Below are 20,866 nucleotides of genomic sequence, written 5' to 3'. Positions count from 1 at the left end.
GTTTCATATGTTTGTAAAACTGAGTATCACACACCAAAATGCTTCTTGTACTGTGATGCCACAGTCACAGCAGGAGAGCAAGAACATTGACTGCCTCAGTGTGTCCTGAACAATGCATGACCTTTCTCTGTCTCTTCACATCCTTTGTAAAAGACACTTTTAAACTATCACCTCAAGAGGCTGTGACCTGTTTTGGCTTCTTAACATCCACAAAGCAAGTCGAGGTCCATCTAAGTCCAGTGGGAGGCTCAGCAGGCCCATCTATAGATGTGAACATTATGGGTTTACTATTAGCCTGAAGGAAACAAGGCTAACACAATCAGATGGTTTTCCTGTATGTCCATTTTTTCTTAGCAAAGAATGTTCTTCTGAATATATTGACCAATTTCCTCTGGACTGAGGCAGCAGTAGTCTCTTCTGTGCTTCACACATACTTCATGAAGACAAGTGGTAAAGTAAAGGAGAGAACTCTCTTAATGATCCCTCCCACAGAGGAATGGCAGGAACAGTACAGCTGGTTTTTGTTTCACCTGGTAGCTGTGCCTTGATTTTCTCAGTTGCCTTTCAAAAAACTGTGTATATTCTCACAGAAAGTTCCTTTGTGAACCCTGTAATTCACTTTTCCAAGCCTCTTAAAGCCCATTTCTCCCCCCATTAGTTCATTTTATCTCTGCTTACAGCCACCTCTGAAAAGATGTTATCTTGTCTGCCTGTAAGGCCAACCTCTGTGCTTCCCCCTCTGCCTGGTGTTTGTAAGTCTCCCCTGTAACTCCAGGTTGGACACTGATGACCACTGCCATCTGAAACACGACTGCTCCTGCCTTCTGCTTTGCTGAACACCAGCTGGAGTCCTTGCCTCTTCCAGGATGGTCCTCCCAAAGACTGGCCACAAAACAAACTATTTCCTCAATCAATATGTAAATAAATGAAAAGGTTTTATGGATATTTCCATGGAAATGTTCAGACAAAATATGAGCTTTCCTCTGAAATTTTGGCTGTGAGTATTGCTGTGTTTCACAACAGCACTGATTCAGGAGCCTCCTTTTTCTGCTGCTGCTATGGTATGAGCAGCTAGCTAAGACGATCCACCCCACAAGACAACCCAGCATCCCACATGAAGAAATCCTTGTACCCTGTCTCTGTGCTCATTTTATATAACCTGGCTTTTGACAACAAAAATCTGCATTTTATTGTGAGAAGGTGGTATTTTTCATTAAACAGTATAATTTAGCAAAGCACAAGCTTTCCATCAAAAACAATTTACATACTTTTTTTTTTACATCAGTTTGCTAGTCCAAAACCTTTCCCTTGGGTCATCCCCAGGATGTACAGGAGCCCAGGGCATGCGCTGACAGACTTCTTCCACCTAAACCCACCAGCGGAGCCTGCAGCACTTCAGGAGTGTTCAGCCAACCACAACTTGCTTTAATTGAGTAAATGTCCATAAAGGAGCTTTTGAAGATGCAGTAGTGGCCTCATTTCACTGTATTTTGATTACAATGTGGGTGAGATTCCTCCGTCCAGACACCTCGGTGTGAGTTAGGGTGGGGTTAGTGCCATTGCCAGGACCACTTCAGATGCCTTCAGCTGTCACTCCAGAAGGACCTGGGTCTACCATGGGTCCCAATACCTGTATTGAGAGGCCTGAATTTAGCCCTTGAACTCCACTGAGCAGAAGAGGACTTGGACACCCAGTTCACTGTTGGGTGTACACATGTACACATCTAACTACAAATCACTGAACCTTAGAGCTGAGGCCCATACTATGTCTTTAGTGTGATGCTATTTAGATCCAGTCTGACAACACAGCTAAAGTCAGTGGGTTATGCTGTGCCTGATACCAAATCCTCTTTGGAGAGCCAAACTCTTTCTGGTGCTGCCAGAGGAGCACACACTGTACCAACATGACCTGCAGGTGCTGATCTTCCCCTCTCCACTGACTCCAGGTCTTCACTGCATTTAATTTACACCTCCAACACTGATAAATTCCTCTCCCAAACAAGGTGCTCTCCAGGGGCTGATTTATTCACTACAATGTATTTTAGTCACAGCAAAACCCAAGGAACAGAATATGTCTTCTCTAGCTCTGCCAGACAAGCATTTTGCATTTGATGAGGGGCAATTTATGATGGTTCTTGGCTGAGCTGAGAGCCAGCAAGTGTGGCAATCTGATTTCAGGCAGGGTAAGACTCAGGCAATGAGGGAGTACCTTATCACTTCACAGCCCCAGTAAAATACTCCACCACTTTCTGAGAAAATGACCTTTGAAGTGGTTCATCCACTATCCAGCAAGACACAGACAGGAGGAGAGTTACCCTGGACCCCAAGAGCACCTGAAAATCACCCTGCTCCTCCTTCCTTCACCTTGGAGAGAACCAGCTCTGTCCTCTTCCCCTTCATCAGTATCTCACAGGCATCCCCTCCCTGCCCCCAAAATGATCTGCCTTCACTGTTTTCTGTAACAAACTCTTCCTGCTCCTGCCAAAGTTGATGGAAACCCCTTATGAGTTAGAGGGAAGGTCAGAGCTCATGGCAGGAATCCAGCCCTGTGGTTTACAGGGTTTGGGTACTCAATGACTCTTTTGCTTAACCAATTGTTTTTCTATTGAGGCTTCATGAACAATGAAAAAAATAGCAATGGTCGAGCCCATCCATGGTATGTTTTGCACGTCTCATCTTCCACACAGTCACCCTCATTGCTGTTTCATAATGTCAAAAATAGAGTTTACTGTCAGGACACACCAGATAGATGAAGCACGATTTGGAGTGGACAATGGAGCAGCTCCACAAGGAGAGCTGTCAGGCTAAGAGGAAATCACCAGTGCAGTTCCTCAAGGAAATCACATTTGAGGCAATCTCGTGGAGTGTCTTAGCAATGCCTTTCAGTCTGAATACAGATACTTGCTTTCAGACGTCATGAACAGCTCAAACTTTTCCATCAAGAGCTCTTTAGAGGAATAAAATATGCTTGGTACAGGGTACAGGTGAGCACAACATTCTACTTCTGCTCATCCCCCTTACAAGGAGGAACATGAAATACCCACATGAACCTGATAAGAGGGCCTGTGCTGGGGAGCCAGTCCAACAGGCAGAGACGAGAGAGGCCAGGTTGTTTATCCTGTGGACAGAAAGGCAGAGGGGGATTCTATTGCTTTTCTAGAAATATCTCCCGAAGGGCAGAGGAGTTCCTCACCTGAAAAGACAATGCTGACACAAGTTTAAATGACTACGAATAATTCAGTCTGGAAACTGAGATGAGAGGAGGGATTCAGCATCAAATTTCATGTAGGGCAGTGGGGGAAAGAGTCTAAACTTCTTCCCGGTTGGAGCCTGCTATAGTTATGAAAGTACAATGGTGTCAGTGGGGTGAGGAGACAAGGGAGTTTAGGCTGGAGGGAAAAGCCAGGATTTTGGAACTGAAAAAAACTGAACACTTTTTCAGGTAATGAAGCCCTTCTTCAAGGCATTTTGTAGCATCACGAGTGCTCTGCACACAGGGGGGCTGAAATAAGCAGTGTAGCACACAGCTTTGCCCTTTGCCGGTCTGTGCTGTGTGCCCCTACACGTTAGAGGCTAATGATATCCCAGCAGTAAGATGATTGCTTTTCTCTTGATGCACTCCTTCTCGCCTGTTTTAAAATGCAAAATCGACAAGGCTGAAATTTGCAACTACACGACTGTGAACATTTCTGATGTCCCATGTTGAACACACCCTTTATCCCATTTACAGCCCCATCATTAGGCCAGCAAGATCCCGGCTACCCATCATCTCCTGTGTGCAGTGCAGCATTTCTGCTCATCTGTCACTCGGGTGTCTGAGCCTCTTTATTGTTGTATCTGCATATCTCTGCAGTGATACTTTGCTTGTGTGCCAGGCACAGCTCTGACATACCGCATGAAAAACAAAGCTCTCCTAATAGCCTTTCTCGTGATGATTACTGAACAGTATCCCTGAAAACCTTTAAAAGAGAATAAGGATGTAAGTTGCTTCTAGTAGAAATTGCCTAGTTTCAAATTGCTCATGGCTAATATATGTACTGAGGGAAAGAGAGTTCAGCTCCTTCAATATTGAATATGAATTTTGTATCTATATAATATCATAAGGACCTATATATTGAATAAATAAAGCATGGGCAGGGCTAGTCATGATTTAATACACAAAATTATGTCATGATTAAATCACTAAATTATTAGTCATGATTAAATCCTACTAAACCTTGCAGTGCAGGAACATTAGTGAGACCAGCTAAAACTTTCCTCATCCACCCTCCGAGGTGCCCATCCACCTCCCGTCACCCACCCTAAAGCTGTGTGCTAGGTATGGCAGTGCAGGGCCAGGGGCTGCTGCAGGCACAGCTCCCCCAGTAATGCTCTCCTCCAGGTTTACAGCAGATTTCCATCCCATGCCATCTTTATAAAAATAAACTGCTCTCTCTCTTAGCCCCAAGTGGAAATGTTCTTCTAAGGCAGTGTATTTCATTTTTAAGTAATAACCTGCAGTGGCTTTTTCCAAAGGTCCTTTACTGCCTGGGATTGGTTTTATTTGATGGGTGAACAGTGACATCTGCTGGGAAAAATCCCCGGGAGGTGGACTGGGTTCTCGAGGTGCCCAGCATCCGTGCACTCCTCCATCCCCTGCACCCTCTGCATCCCTCCCTCCACTCCCCCTCCCCTGCCAGAGGGGGCAGACAGGGCTCTTCCACTGCCCATAGGGCTCGTTAGCTGCACACCAATCATTCGAGTTTGGAACAATTAAGCCTATACCTGTCTGACTGCGTAAGGAGCAATTGATAAAATTCAATAGGTCTGTATCTATTTTCTTATTGCTTTTTCAAGTGATAAAGGTTGCATGTGTGCATGGGGCATGGGGTCGTGGCACGCAGTGGCTGAGCTCTCAGAGCTTTTATCCACGTCTCTCTGAGCATTGCAGTCCTTTATGTCTCTCCCGTCCTGCACTATGATTTCCTGCTGCCTTCCCTTTTATTAAATTATATCTACAAGAGGACTTATCTAAAAGTGAAATTCCCTGGCAGAATTGCAAGCAATAACTGACAGCAAGGACTGTGTTACTACTGAGTGTCTCTTCAGCTGGAGTGAAGCACATCTCTGATGTCCCATATAAATGACACAATATTATACTCTCTGTAAAATTCCCTCCCCTTCAAAAAAAAATTATAAAAAAATCTTTACATTAGGAAAAATACAATCTGTCACTCCAAGTGAAGTACTGGACCTGTCATGTAACTAGCTATGCACTTTCTTGGGTTGTTTGAGGCATTAGCAGTACACCTCTGGATCATGCAGAATCCAGACAATTTATAGGACCCTCATTATGGTCAGGAGCCCTCTGACTGTATCGTGGTGGTTAGGTCATTTTGCAAGAGCTCTGTCTTCCAGTTTCCCTGGGAGAGGGGTGTGGCTAAAAGCCCAGCAGCAGGCACCAGTGATATTTCTTGTACATATCATTTAACTCTTCTGCACTGTTTTCCCATGTTATTGAACACAAGAGCTATTGCAACTTAATAGTGTCAGCTCATGTTGATCATTATGTAACTGTAAAAAAGAAAATTACTAACATCTTGACCCGAAAGCACATCCTGTTGCAGGGAAACTGAGCTGCTCACCAAATCGAGCTGCTGCTTCTGGCCTAGAAATACGGTGGTGCAAGAAGTGCTTGCTTTTAGCTGAAGGAAGAGGAAAATACAGCGCACCTGAACTTGCTTCACTACACCTGAACTTGCTAGGCAACACATGGTACCAGGACCCAAGCCCAAATTTGCCTTCAGCTCAAGCTGTCTTGCTTCCACCACAGAGCCCTCATCATCCAATCCTTCCTCCATGAAGGTCCCTACACTTCCTGTTCTCCCACCCCAAGGCTCAGATACCCCCATCTCAACCCCATCAGGGATTTCTGCTCTGAAGTTCCCATGGCTCAGCCTCTCCTCCCTGAGAACCCTGCTAATATCACCACATTAAAATATTTCCAGGAATCATGTTTCTTTTCCTCTTCTGCATGTCCCTGCTGCCCAAGAAAACATGATCTAAAATAAATGTGCTGTTCAAAGCTAAAAGAAGGTCTCACCAAGTGCATAACTAAGCCAGTAATTTATGTACTTCCCTCTGCAAATGTGAATAACGCTTTTCAAAACTCAGTGCATGAGGCTGGAGAAATTCACTGGTCCATAAATCACCAGAACAGAAGAGGAAGTAATGGCAAACTGTATGCACGTGCCATACAGGCAATTGCCACTCTGCAACTCCCTCCCACGCCTGAACACATTTGCTTTCAGAACCCCCAGCCGACGATGGATGGCATCCTCTGCCCCTTGGGCGTTGAAGCAAGTGGCAGATGCTCCCTGATGCCAAGGAGGAAGAAAGAGGCAATTCCCCATGGACTGCCCGACAGAGGACTCAGGCAGCATGCTGCTGCCAGCCCAGGAGAAATAATGACTTTCCCAGAACAAATATGATTTGTCCCAGTATGTATGTAGGTAATGCATCCAGAATGAGGTTCTATCCCTATGCTGCTGTCCACTTCCTTCCCATGCTGGTTGTCTCTGGTCATGTGGAGGATACAGACAAAGCACAAATTTTGAATATGAGTTTTCTGTGGAGGGTAGCTCTGAATGACTCTTCCCACTGTATCCCCAAAAGCCTTCTGACTTGAAGATATCATTATGTAAGACAATCTGCTTTCTTGCTTTGTTTAGCAAAGCCTAACCTACAGAAAGGTACAGAGATGTCTGAAGGTGAGAAACATCCCCAGAGAAACTACTGAGAGAGGTACTGCAATGAGGCAAACACCACAGGGTGGGGTGACATGTTCAGAGCCAGGAAGAAGCAGAATGGGAAGCAAGTGGAATCTTTGGGAGACTCTCCCCTTTCGGAGAGACAGAGAGATGAAGGAGAGAGGAAGACCTTGGAGATGCTGGGGAAGAGAGAAACAGTGAAAGAAAGAAATACTGAAATAAGCACCACTATAAAACCTCCTTTACTATTTTCCTAACTTGGAAGAGGGCTTTTCACCTGAAATTACACTTGAAACTATAATTTTTAAGCTAGTAAAAAATAATAAACACATCTGATTTTCTGTTTGTGATCTGGAGAAGGAAATAAAAGATTTTCAAAGAAATCAAAGTAAAACTTCTCAAAAGATTCTTTGGAAAAAAAAATAACCTTCATTTTCATATTACTGATCTGTGACTCTTCCTACATAGCTGAGCATATTCATATGAATCACCAGTTTACTCAGAAGAGTCAACATCCAGCTCACAGCACTGAGAAGGAAAGCTGGGACAGCCAGAGCCACAGCCTTGCTTGTTTTAGACCACAGAGCTGGAGATGACATAGCAGGTGTCAGGAATCTCTTTTGCACTCATGCACTGATACAGCGGGAGACCTGACAGGGACCCACAAGGAAAAGACAACTGAATGATGTGCTTAAGAAAGCACCAGAAAAATACTTGGTTTTGCACAGGCAGGACTAACCTCTCTTGCTGTGAAGCAATCACCTTGCATCTGCTAGGCAAAAGCTGGAGTTGAAAGCAAGCAGAATGATTGCTAAACAACTCTGCACCAAGAAGGAGGCTGAGTAACTGAGCCCTGAAGAACTGTACATATATGCATATGTTTGGGTGTGTGTTCAAATTTAGCATACTGGCAATAACACTTCTGCAAAGCAGTCAAAATCTTGAAGTTAGCACCAAAAGAATGAGGTTCAAAAAACAGCCTGGGGAATCTTTCTGCTGTCTGTGCCATTACGGTATATACCTTCTTTGCATTTCCAAGATTTTCCCATCAGCTAGACAGAGTTGACTCTCTTTCTTGAACTGAAACAAGAAATATTCTGGTGTTTCCTTTGATTGTAGAAGCTTTATAAAGACTGAACACTGTAATCAGGTGACCAGAGGGTAAGAAATGGCAGGCTTTACTCCTTTTGACTGTATGAGTAATTTCACCAAAGGACAAAAGAGAAACAAAAGCAATAAATAGCCTCCTCTGTCCAGGGACAAGAAAACCTAAAGCAACATCATGAAGAAAGCGAAGTCGAAAGGTAACATGCTGCACTTCTGAAACGTGGTGTGAAATGGGGACTAAGTGTCTCTCCACTCTTTCATCTTAATCAGCAGCTTCTGAAGAGGACACCCTGGTCAGCCTCTCCAGGCTATGTTGTGAGAGGAGAAACCTCTAAGGATTTATGTGAGGCAGCTGTGCTATCTGTAGTATCCCATCTAACTTTCAATACAGCTTGGTCATGTTCTATTTTATGTTCTGCTTCAGAACATTTGAAGTCCAGAAACTAGGAACAGAAGTATATATGCTGGGATTGTAACAGGCTTGCTCTCTACTCAAAATTTCAGAGCTACCCTACTGCTGACAAGCTCTCAGGAGACTGCCTTGTAACAGTCTAATAAAGCTATGACTCCAAGTACAGAGGCAAAAAACTGGAATGATTTATTTAACACGTGAGTGCTATTTAAGGGTCTTGGGGGCTTCCATGCTAATGAGGAGGTAGGGTTTTTCCAAACAGGGGATTCCACAATTTATTAGCATTTACAGTAACAGGGGTGACATAAGGGGAAAAATTGATTTACATTTCTCGGATACAGTATTTACATTTGGGGGAAAAGGATTTGATATTTCCAGTAAGCAAGATTATACTGGGGAAGGGTGGTCAGCTTTTCCTGAAATAAGGATTTACAGAGGGAGGAAGAAAACAAGGGGATAACTGATAGCATCATGCAAAGTCTCTCTACATACTGCTGAGGGAGATCAGGACAATCCACACAAAATTAATGTCAGTGGCTCTTGTCTGGTCTTTTAGGTGATGGTTTTTTCCCCAGCCTCTGTGGCCCAAGGTTTCCGGCTTAAGCCCACCAAGGCCCTTCCTGATGACAGCTGAGGTTTGACTCTTACACTGCCTGGTTGAAGTGAAAGCTCAAAGCTTGTTTTAAATTCATGAGCACTATCTGTACTCACTCCAAGCCTCCTTATCCATAGTTCACCACACTAAGAACACCTTGTCCCTCTAATATTGTCCCTAATAGTAGCTTAACACGAGTCCTGCTCATGACACCTTCACTGCTCCCAAGGGATTGCATTCTCCCAGATTGTCAAGATAAACAGTGCAAAACAAGCCTTTAAAGTACTGAAAGAAAAGCTTCCCAGCACACCCAGCTAGCATAAAGAGAGCACAGACACAGTGCTTCTGCAATCTCCACAGTTACAAGCACCTCAGCATTGCCTCTCAGTGTATTACGCTTGACACTGCAGTCTTTTGAAATACAGGGATTTTATCCTTCTCACAAGAGAGGTTAAAAAACAAGCTGCAGTCTTACAGTGACTTACTTCTACTGCAACAACTGTTGTTAGAAATGTTAACTCTGCCTGAGCAGACTGGAAAAAGGGAAACAAGGTAAGTAACAGTGAGGCATGGAGTCAAACCTGGTTTTTGAACTAATAAGTTCATTTTCTCCCTCTCCTCTCTTCTGCAGTCTCCTTTTCATAAGGGAATGGTCTGACTGTGTCAGCTTTCTTCTTCAATCTGAAATTATTCTGTTGTCAACCAAGCTACCTTTTTTTCCCTTAAACTATAGGGCCAACATGCAGAGGATGTACTAAAGGACTGGCAAACACTCTCCATTTTCTTCTTGATCTAACTGCAGAAAAAACAGCAGGCACAAGGAGCTGCCTTGGTATCACCTGATAACCTTCTGGAAACAAAGGAAAGGGAAGGGAAGGGAAAGGAAGGGAAGGGAAGGGAAGGGAAGGGAAGGGAAGGGAAGGGAAGGGAAGGGAAGGGAAGGGAAGGGAAGGGAAGGGAAGGGAAGGGAAGGGAAGGGAAGGGAAGGGAAGGGAAGGGAAGGGAAGGGAAGGGAAGGGAAGGGAAGGGAAGGGAAGGGAAGGGAAGGGAAGGGAAGGGAAGGGAAGGGAAGGGAAGGGAAGGGAAGGGAAGGGCTTCATTAAGCATCATTCTATTTGAATTTGACAGGTATAGGAACATCTCATTGATTTTTCTGCCACTTTCAAACACCCACTTTATGTCTTCAAACTGTCCCAAATAAACAGGCAGGGTTGACTCTTTCTTAAAATGAAGTAAAAGGTACTGTAGCATTCACTTTGATTCTAGCAACTTCTAAAAAGATCAAACTTGTTTTTATTAAAACAACCAAGAGTAGACAGGGTCCTGTTTTCTTTAGCAGGATGGCATAGTTTCACCAAAGGACCTGAAAGAAGCAAAAACATCAAGAAGTCCTCTCTGATCATGTTTCTCTCTCTTGTTTCTGCTGCATCCAAGCAGTTCAACTGGTGGATTCAACTTCCAGCACTCCTAAGCAGATTGTACTTAGGTGGGGAAACATTCCTGTGGTAACAGCCTATATGCTTTTCAACAGTTTTCGTAATATGTGATGCAAAGTGGCACAGAGATGCACGGGGAAAAAGACTACCAAGCTAAAGGCAAGAGCATATGTATAAGTGTGAGTTGTGGCTATCTGTACGTAATGAAACAACACAGGGTGTTATCCTCTCTCTTCCTCCACTCCAACTCAGTGGAGTGGAGCGCAGCTATATATGATGTGTCTGGATGTTCTCATGGCTTTCCAACTCTGGAGATATCTCCAGAATATACATACCTAGGTATGATTAATACATATCCTTAACACAGCTAGGAAAGGAGTAAGAAATGACTGGAAGATATTCTTTAAAAATAAGAATGTGTCTTTCTTCTTTTGTCACTTAAGTAATGAAATATTAACTCACAATAATTAGAAATATACATGACAAGAGCTTGCCCCTTTTTAGTAGTCAGTGATTCCTTCTGCAATAAAACTGAAAAAATCAAAATGCAGGAAGATTATATTTCAAGTGCACTATCAATGTGACAGAAATGGAAAATTCAGTCTATTCATTATATCATGCTTTTGGTGGTTGAGGCAGCTACTTCATTTTAAGTAAAGAACTTCCTGTGTCTTTGACTATAGCTATTTCTGGGATAAATCATTTTTAAAACTGTTAATCATGCACTGACAGTAGAAAAATAAAGGTCAACTTTGAGTAATATATATCACCAAAATGTGTCACCTGTCATTCCCCTTTTGAGCCTGGAGTTCCATAACAGGAGTTAATCCTGTTTGTCTACTCTTTTTTGGATATATAACTCACTGCAAACTCCATGACTTCTTACCGGTTGTACAACTAGTGCAACTAATATGCCTCTTTTAATGACAGTACAGATGGTTTTACTGTGTGTTTCAAAAAATATTACTTTTATGAATCACAAAAGAGCATATTGTCTCTTTAAAAAAACAGAAAAAAATCTTTTAAAATCTTTGAAAAATATATTGGTATTACAATACTTAGAGCCTAGTCTTTCCTTGAAGAAGTGTTTTTAACACCAGATTCCATGTCAACTAACTACTGACACTAGGTTAGCTATCCCTGCCTGATCTAAATCCTAAAATTTCTGAGCTAACATATCCAACATGTTTTTAAAAGCACAATTTTATCCTTATTTGGACAATCCTGAAGAAAAAGCGTATCACTAAAGCAACAAAGAACACTAGGACATTCAGCAATGTTATTCATAATTGGTTCTGGAGTTATGCTCCCATGAGCTCCAGTTCTTCGAGTGTGGCAATGAAGCTAACTATGAAATAATTTCTCTGGGTTTAGCCCCAGTAAAAACATCAGGAGTGTGACTAATATATAAGCGTACAAGTTACTAACTCATTCCATGCTCAGATGATGTGTTAGCACAAGTATAAAACAGAAGATATATAAGGGATATATATACAATGGCGAGGAAAAAACAGCTGTTCTAGCCATGCTTTGTTATGCTAAATTATAATAATATCAAAGTCATAACAATATCCTGGGAAGCAGTGCATCATTTTCAGGCCTGAATTCCTCTTCTACTTTGAGGTCTAGTCATTCAGCATGGCACCAACTTGAAAGTGCTAAAGTGTACAACACGAGAACTGTCTTTGTCATCAGTTAAAGAAGATTCACCGTGGAAAGGTTTATCCCCTCTTTTGAATGGATCAGTTATTTATGCTTAAGAACTATTTTAGATTTAGTTTTGCAGGCTCCCAGAATACTTCTTATTCAGATGCATGTAGCATGCTCTGAAAATTCCTTGGTTTTAATTAAAAGGAGAAATTCCACCAGGACTGAGAGACTAGTCATCCTGGAAAAACATATCTCTGAAGTTTTGGTTCACTGAACCAAGGTGACTGTTTTATTCCCAAACTTTGTTTCCTCATCCCTTAAAGTAAAAGAAATAATTTCTTTAAATTACCAAATTATTTTTAAAAAATTATGTTCTTTTGGGGAAAAGGGATTTCCACATGTTTCTTGCACACTGAATTAGAAGGAGCTACTGTGAGTTTTCACAAATAGTGCTGGGGTGCAAGTGTGTCATTTGACATCCCACAAGAAGAGAAAATACTCAGATTTGCAACATGGGGATTTGCAACATCAGTCAAGGGGAGGAAACCTAGAAATATCTGCTTGCCGCTGTCCTTGTTTACTGCCATTGACAGCTCCATGACTCCTGAGAAGCTACTGAAAGGTATGTCAGGGCAACTGTCAGTATTTGAGGAAGTCTCCAGCACACCTGGGACAAATTCTGGGGACTGATGGCACAGTGATGCCCCGCTCTGGGACAGCTGCCCATAAGAAGTTGCAGAGCTGGGGCTTCCTAACTGCTGGTTCGAACTATTAGGGTATGTCTGCTTTCAAATAACACAGTTTAAGCCCTGGCCTTTGATGATCTTCTACACTGGATAAATGTTTGTTTGCTCTCTGCTTTGGGTGACAGCAGGCTGCTGGAGCAGCTCCCACCAGGCAGTTTGAAAGTGGTGACACCAGCTTTGTGTCTGTCTACCCACTACCACCCTCCAGCATGACCCCAGCCCATTCTTGATCTCCATGTGGTCCTGAAAGCTTTGATGCCCCAACTTGGAGCATGAATCTTGCATCTGCAATTTCCTGCCATTAAAGTGTGCTGTGGTATGTTAGAGCAGAGTCTTCAGATTGTTTTGAAGGTTGGAAGCTCAGAAAGTCACACATCATCATCATCGTCATCACCACAATAACAGTAACAGCAGCAGCAGCAACAATCACAGAGGCAAAAGGGCAGCACATCACACCCAGCTGTTCCACAGGGCAGGCTCCAGCCTTCTCTAGAGGCAGCCAGAGATGGCTCTGAGCCATCTGAACAGGACTGTTTTATATGCCCTTTATACTTCTTTGGGAGCATCCTGCCCTAGAGCAGCCAGAGCACATTTAATCTCTTAGCAGTCACCTACTGGTTTGTCTGAACTGGTAAAATGGGCTGTGCTCTGGCACTGTGGACAAATGGCAGTCCCCGGTTCTCCCCTGCATGGCAGACACTTCTCCCAAAATCAAGGTGATCATATCCAGACTGTCTGGCAGGAAAGGTCCTTGGTATCTGCTGCTCTCCTCACAGTGCCAGTACCAGCAGCTGGTAGTCAGTACCACCCTCAAAACCATGCCAGCAGCCAGGATAACCCAGCCAAACAATGTGGGAAACCACAGGGCAGTGCTCAAACATATGCCCCAACCCTTACAAACCACAAATGGAGCTCAGATGCTCCGCTAATGGGCGCATCTTGCAGTGTAGCAATCCAAAATTCGGATATCAGCAGAAAAGGAACTGCTAGGATTATGTAGCAGGCCGTGGACAACAGGGGCTGAGGGAAATTTCATCATCTAAGGGCCAGACAAGACCCACTGATATTCAACCATGTGGACTGTCCTATCTCCTGCAGCAGGATATGGAAAGACTTTGTGATGATGCTATCAGTCCATGCAGAAGCCCATTTGTTTTCTCTCCTCCCTTGTAATCCTTGTTTCAGGAAATGTTAACCATACTCCCCACAGTGTAATCCTGGTTACTGGAAATATTAATCCTCCTCCCCCCCCATGTAATCCTGGATATGGGAAATGTTAACCATTTTTCCCCCCTATGTAATCCTTGTTACTGGAAATGCTAATCAATTGGGTAGTTCCCTAGTTGGCATAACCTGGCCTCCTCATTAGCATGTTCTGCCCCCGAGACCCTTAAATAGCATTTCATGTGTTCAATAAAGATTCCAGTTTTCACCCCCAAAACCTGAGATCGTTTAGTTTTTGGACCTTTACACGGCAGTGTCCCCTTTTCTGGTTCCTGCCAGGGAACCTTGGACACATTTTCTAAGAATATAAAACTTGAAAGCTATCAGAAGTGCAGGACCACTGGCCAGAAGCCTGAGCTTGAGAGCTGGTGGGAAACCAGGCATATTTCCATTGGAGCTAGGCTTTCCAAAAGCTTAACAGTCCAGGAATTGCAAGCGCCCGGCATTGCTAAAATATACATCAAAAATAGCCAGGCATTGCCTATACCTCTCCCCACAGGTGTATGTTCCTATGGAGAGAGAGGAATGCAACGGGAAAGGAAATAATCTGATGGCTTTGTAGGCAGAAAAATAGATTGACCTTGAAGCTCCAGAGAGGTAAGGGAAACAACTAAGATAGGTATCTTGAATCAACCACCATAAATTTTTATTAAAAAATGCTGTGGCACTGCTCTTGATGTAAAATCTGGTAGCCTATTGCCATATCAACACAGTACAAGAAGCTCAGAGGGAACAGCTTGAGCCATCAGAAAAGCTTGAATGTGTTGCTTGTGAAAAGTACCAGGACTGACAGCTCCGGAAGCTAAAGGGCTTTACCTCTCTTTTCCAGTACGTGGCGTTAACAACAGTGGGACACGTGTCGAACAGCCCACCCCAACCTCATAAAAGAAGGGAACTCTGAACTGGGACCCATATGCTATGATAAGTCTTGAGCGGAATAGCAGTGAGGTTAAGAAAAGTCAGAGGGAAAGGTCGGAGAGGAAAGACAAATCCCTGAGAGTCTTTGAAGCTGCTCATCCCAACACTTGGGAATAGCAGAGCTGAACCTAAATTTTTCAAGAACTGTTATGTTCATCCCAAGTCCCTCAAAGGGCAAACTACTCTTATACATATTACCCTAGAAAATGTTATTCCTGTTGTTCCAAAGGAATGCCCAAAAAACCAAAGCAGGAATTAGATCTCCATGCCTACACAGATATTACTCATTTTTTTACTCTCTTAGCAGTTTTTTCTGATGTCTTAGATATGAACCAACAATAAGTGACTTTTTGTGATGTAGACTACAACACTGGCTGTAATCACATACTTGGAGTAAAAAGTAAAGAAGTGTTTTTAAAGAAAAACAGAATTTTTTTTCATCTAAATAACTTGACAGCCATGAGGTAGAAGGGATCTTAGTCCATCTGCCCTACTACTATCAGCCTCAGGTGTTCAGGTATTCCCCATATCCCTCCTCCATGTCAAAACTGCCATAAGCTGGGACACCAGCAGCTGTTGCATCCCGTAAAAAATATTCTCCTAGCATTGGTCATTTCACCTTTACTAGTCAGTGCTGTGTAGCCACAAAACCAGCTAACATTGGCAGGTTTTTTCCCTTAGCCACAGTGCAAGAGCCTTTCAGGGGGACTACTTCCAAGCTTTGCTATGGCTGAGAGATTCCTACCTGTGAATACTGAAAGATCACGAACCCTTAGATGTGTCCATGAAATATTCTGGATTCAAATAACCATTTTTTATCAGTAGCATGCTTCACTGGAAAATGTCTGGCTAGCTAAAGGGAAGCACATTGACTGATGTTATTAGTTGTCCAGTCACCCTAAGCTACCCCATTAGTGCTTCCATCTTAAAAGCCCAAATGTGCTATGCTTTTTTTTTCCCACTCTTCAATCTTATGTATGACATCCGCCAATGATATACAGATAAATTTTAAAATAATATGGTGTATACTCATCCCATTATAATCATATTATAACTGACACTGAATCATTGCTCCACAAAGAGGTAAGCACAGGAAGGAGCAGGGCCTCAATAGTCCCAACATTTCATAACTTTTAAAATTCCCAAAGTCTGAGTCATCCCATGGCTTACCAGAGGAACAACACTGGAACGTCCAAGAGTTGTCTGTTTGACCTCATACACTAAGTATCTAACATCATCTTAACACAGGACTTCAGCTAGAGAGTGAGAAAAGCTGTTATTTAAATTATTTTAAAATTAAAGATGATTTAATGACTAAAGATTTTGATTGGTGTCAAGAATTAACTCCAGAAGTAACCACCAAAGCCTGCTTCTTGTGTTGAAAGCTGGTATGTTTTGAGCACCAGACCCACCCAGCTCCTGGTTATGGTGAAGCAAAGCATTTGCAAATGTCCTCATGGCCTCAGGGGGCAACTGAGTTCTGGCACAAGTTTTGTGCTAGGGGAAAGTGGTTTTACAATTTAGAAAATAGAGCTGCTCCAACAAAAGGTGGTTATTTAATTATAGTACTTTAATAGAGACGCTTTATCTGTAATAAACAAAGCGTGTGCATGCAATTACATTATTTAGAATATCGACTACCCATGCAGTGCAAAAATATTGCTCTCAGTTGCTTTGTTAAAATACAGCTCAGCTCCATGCATGTGGTTTTTCTGCTCTCCAGGGTGTGGAACTACTCCCTGAAAACTGAAATAAATATTCACAGGAGACAGGACCAAATTGCCTCAAGTCTTTCACAGGGATATACTGGCATCTCTCCAATGCTAAGTGAAGTCTCTAAGGGCTTCCTGGTGAATTCAGTGAGCTCCATGTAGAGTTGCTTACCCACTCCTCTGTGAGTAACCACATCTCTAAACCAGAGACAGTAAGAGACAGTAAGAAAACGTTGCTTAGCTGTATAAAGAAGAACATCTTTAAGCTATGACAAAACATATAATTATATTTATCCAATATTGATGTTTCTATTTACCAGAGCAGAGAGGATGAGGCACAAAGTTTCAGTGAGTTACCAGGGCTTACATAAAGCTACAGTTTCTAACCAATAATGTGGGCTTCAGAGGTGAGGAACAAGCATATTTTATCTGAACCATAGCCCAGTTCCCAAGTTAGCAGTCCCACAAGTCCAGTGTGGGCTCCACAGGACTTGTTGGGCTCAGGGACATGGTAATGAAAACTGGGAGTCACTGCTCCAGTGGAGTGTATGTACCTCTAAGTTCTTGTATCAGAAAACCTTAGGTATAAGGGGGTTATTTCGGTTTAAAAAAACATCATTTATTTACCACACTAAAAAACCCACAGGTATTTCAAGAAGTTATTCTGTAAAGTTAGATACGTACTTTTTTTCTCATAACTCAAAATAAGGACAATGTATGTTATGGTATTTTGGATCTACGCATGGCCAAAAAGGACATGTATATTGACCAGTCATCTGCCACCTACAAGGATGGATAATGGTCCACTTCTCTCATGCACTATTTGTGGATTTTCTTCCCTGCCCAACCAAAAAACAACAGACTGATTGACAAACAGACTTTTCACTGGGAAATGAGATTAAAAAATATTTCACCAAACTCTGTGTAGTCTAAAACTCCAAAGAGAGCTTGGGGCTGCCACACTACATTTTCAGAATATCTGACAGCCAGGGCCAATCATAGCCTAAAATTACAGAAAAGAACAACAATTTCAGAAATTAGCAAGTAAAGAGCTGCCCTGGACACCCAAAAGGAAATACCAACTAGACACAGGCTGCTGGATCCTTATCCCCAAAAGTATTTGAACCCTTCTCTCTGATCAGTATTCCCAGCAAAGAAGATATTTCTGCTGGACTTATGCTTATAACCAGGTCAGCTTTTTCCCATGAAAAAAACAGGGAGGAAAAAGGACTTTTTTCCCAATTCTATGTAGCTATTACACAAGTGGCCTTTCTTCTAATCTGTTTAGTTTTGAGTGTCTCTCTTATTGGCATAACACAAAGGATGAAATCTTCATTAGAAGAAAGATTCAAAACTGGCTGGCACAGACCTGAGGTTTGCAACACGAGCCAAAGACAGAGGAAGACTCACCTCTCTTCCCTCACCTCTCTCTCTCCCTTCCTCCCTCATCTGGGAGCACAACTGAGGCAGAATATATCCCATATTAATCTGCTGGTTCTCACCTAATGAATCAGTAGGCACAAGGATTTTGAATTAAGCAAATGAAGCAGAACACAGATTTTAAAACAACAAAATGCCCTGACTGCTCATGGGTGCAAGAGGGTACTCGGGTAAGTCAGTTCTTGCCCTTTCATGACTCTTTTTTTTTTGCATGAGACTGATGTGGCAGACCCAACTGTTGTGGGAAGACCCAAAAACTGGAGTGACTTGGTTTGCAGGAATGTCTACCCTGAGAATCCCCTGGGGCTTGGAGAGGACTGAGAGCCCGATTAGCTCAGCAGACTCCCCATGATGTACCTAATCCCGAAGTAGCTCCAGGCAATCCCGGGATACTATGGGCAGGTACAGACAAACCTGGACTTGTTCCACTTGGCGGGGTGCTGGGATGGGAAGGACAGGAGCACAGTGTGGATGGGAGCTGGCTCAGAGATGCCAGATCACTGCATTAACCCAGGGTTGAACCCAAGCTCTGCTCCAAAAATACTTGGCTTTACTCTGTACTAACACAGGTTTATGGCTTCCAGAGCTAAGCCTGGAAGAGCTAAGCCATATGGAGAAGGACGCTTCACAGATTGACAAACTCAGGTCTCTGGCAGTTTGGGAATCCTTTTGCTATCTTCTGTCTCACACTGCAGGTGCCTAAAAACTGAGACAAGGTTTAGAGCAATGCCTAAATTGTGAAAGTAACCCAGAAAATTACCAGCTGAGTAACAACTGTGCAGTGGAACTGACATTTCACAAGAGTATATGCAGGGAACAGGTTTTAAGGCAAGTCCGAGAGAGCAGCTGTTTTCATCCTGTTACTGCTCAACTCTGGGGCTGCTGAGCATTTTCTATAATGTTATCTGAGCAGAGGTCAGGATCCATCAAGATTAATATGGCTTGTTTCTTGGCTTTTCTGATCCATGGCTTAATGAAATAAACTGGAATAGATTGGACAGAGTTGGCAAAGTGCCCAACACAAGTCTCGTTGTCACTTGGGAAAAGTAGCAGGCTACAGTATGAGAGTATGAGAGGCTACAGTCTTTTGCTGCCAAGGGTTTTATTCTATCGTTCCTGATTTACGGGGTCAGGCTTGGTAGGTAGCCTGACTCTGCAGCTCCATCTCTTGGCAAACATCAGGTATCAAACATACTGCACAGGCTCCACGTACTTCAGGCAGAGATGCGCAATAAATACTTTTCGGTGCAAGATACTCCTCATTTCCTTAGCGATAATGGAGGGACACAACTCTCACCTAAAATAGAAGAGGGAATTCTCTCGTGTACTTCCTTCAGTGTTTGTTATGTTATCAACTGTTGCTCTGGAAACAGTCCCCAAGTCAGAAACCAGCAACTGAGAAAGAAACTGGGCTTTGTGTGGAGTTTTTTTGTTGTGTTTTTTTTTTTAAATACCTAATTAAATTTTTTTAACTGCTACTATTTTTCAGTCATGAGAAAAGATTTAGCAATTCTTGAATAAGCACTTTTATCTAAAAAAGAATTATGTCATCTTCTCCGATCAGCCAATTTGGCCCTATGATGGCCGATGCAATCATGATATACATATCTACACTGTTCTCCTTGTTTGTAGGTCAGTATGTCTCATGAAAAAAAAAAGCCCACAAATTTGCAAACCATTACTATTTGCTGCACCGTTGCCTTCTGCAGCCTGTATGACTGATGATCTGATTGACATCTGTGCTTCCGAGTGAATCTTAGTGATTTATCCTAGTTGATAAAGTGGTTTCGCCATAAGTACAGGCTAGTCAAGACTAGTCAGACTTTTTCAGACCTGCTAATAAATCATAGTAATGCCTTAATCTGACCTGGATTAAAAGTATTTTAAAAATGGACAATACAAAAAAGTACAAAATGACTCAAGTTATCTTGTAACAAGTACAGATAAACTCAGGCTCTGGGAATGGAGAGGAATAACACGCAGATACAAAACAGTCTTGGACAGTCAAGTGACAAAAGATTTTTTTCTGAGGGTTTGAAAATTAACAAAGAAATGGGAGAGTGAAAATGGTGGAAAGCAAAAAAAATTTAAGTAAATCAAGAGAGGAGCTTGGGTGAGATACCAGCAAAGCAAGATGCCATCAGCTGAATGCAGCATTTTCAAACAGAGGATGATGTTTTCTGAAAGAATATGAACTACATCTTCTAGGTTCTAAATTTAACTGTCAAGAGGCAGAAAAACACTTGGTTGTCACTGTAGGTATTTTACCATAGATACCTCGTAGTGCTAAAAAGAGGAAGAGTTAGGAAGGAGTTAGGAATGAAACGGGGAGGCAATACTGAAAACACTTTTTATTACCCAAACCAAGTGCATCTGGATCAGTTCTGGACACCTTGAGAAGGACAAAGCAGACATGAAAGGAGTTCAGAAATGACAATGAAAATAACTAGAGGCATGAAAAGCTTATAGATGAATAGTAAAATCAAACCTTTTCGCTTCAGAGAAGGGAAAAGATGAAGGTGTTCAAAATAATGAATGGCACCAAAGAAAATGGGTCCTGTTCATCATTTCCCATCATACAAGAGCAGGAGGGCATCTGCTGAAAATGAAAGACAAAGGGTGAAGAGCAATCCTTTCCCACAGCATATGACTGCCTGGTGCAGTTCCTTCCCACTGGAGGCAACCGAGGCTGGGAGTTTGCAAATTAAAAGGGAATGGAAATGTGCATGGAAAAAAAGACAATATGTCAAGTCAAGTGCTAAAAATAAAGATGTGATTTGATTTTAATGGAGGCTACCTTCCAGTGTAGGCTGCAAGACATAAAGTGGTCTTTGAGGTTAGGCAAGAGCAAACTTTTTCCCCTCCAAGGAGGGGAAA

General features: G+C 42.6%; 1 long non-coding RNA gene across 7 annotated transcripts in view; it reads right to left on the bottom strand.

The window, feature by feature from the left end:
* LOC116783383 overlaps window positions 1-20,866 on the bottom strand; it is a 43,448-nt gene that overhangs the window by 19,010 nt on the left and 3,572 nt on the right. For 3 of the 7 annotated variants that reach the window (XR_004355662.1, XR_004355665.1, XR_004355660.1), the window contains exon 3: window positions 20,478-20,585. This is a non-coding gene — a long non-coding RNA (uncharacterized LOC116783383). Of the gene's footprint in view, window positions 1-16,439; window positions 16,748-17,261; window positions 19,287-20,320; window positions 20,382-20,477; window positions 20,589-20,866 lie in introns of those variants that run through there. The other 4 variants (XR_004355664.1, XR_004355661.1, XR_004355663.1 and 1 more) reach the window with 4 other exon arrangements.

Source organism: Chiroxiphia lanceolata, chromosome 2 (assembly GCF_009829145.1).
Source record: "Chiroxiphia lanceolata isolate bChiLan1 chromosome 2, bChiLan1.pri, whole genome shotgun sequence".
Taxonomy (NCBI): domain Eukaryota; kingdom Metazoa; phylum Chordata; class Aves; order Passeriformes; family Pipridae; genus Chiroxiphia; species Chiroxiphia lanceolata.
Note: the sequence above shows the minus strand (reverse complement) of the source record. Positions and strands in the feature narration are given on the sequence as shown.